This window comes from Ceratotherium simum, chromosome 29, assembly GCF_057802395.1.
Source record: "Ceratotherium simum simum isolate JZ-2026a chromosome 29, ASM5780239v1, whole genome shotgun sequence".
NCBI classification, from domain to species: Eukaryota; Metazoa; Chordata; class Mammalia; order Perissodactyla; family Rhinocerotidae; genus Ceratotherium; species Ceratotherium simum.
In genome coordinates, this window is record NC_141928.1 from 25,166,513 (window position 1) to 25,166,944 (window position 432).

Consider the following 432-nt stretch of genomic DNA (forward strand, 5'->3'; position numbering starts at 1 on the left):
GCTGATCTCCAAGACAGAATACACTTGCAACATTTTTAAAGGCTTACAGCAAATGTGTTTGTGTTTTTATTTCCAGTAAATACTGTAATGTTCTATGGGTCTCTCTCCTAATGCTTTACAGGTTGAATTCCATCTTGCAAGTGCACTGCAAAATTGCTTAAAACTCTTGCACTATCAGAGATTGTGTCATTTCCATTCTCTAACTTGGCCTTTTCACTTACTCTGAGCACATTCCTTAGGCAATGTTTTTATGACTTTCACAACAGAAGCCCTGCACAGCTAAGTAATACCAGGTCATTGAGAAGGTTTTCCAGAGATTGCCAACGATGGAATTCTTCACAGTGATCAAGAAACAAATAAATTCCTTATTGCCCTGGTGCACTCCAAATATATAGAGGCGTCTTCCCCATTGAGCCATTGTTTGTGGTACAA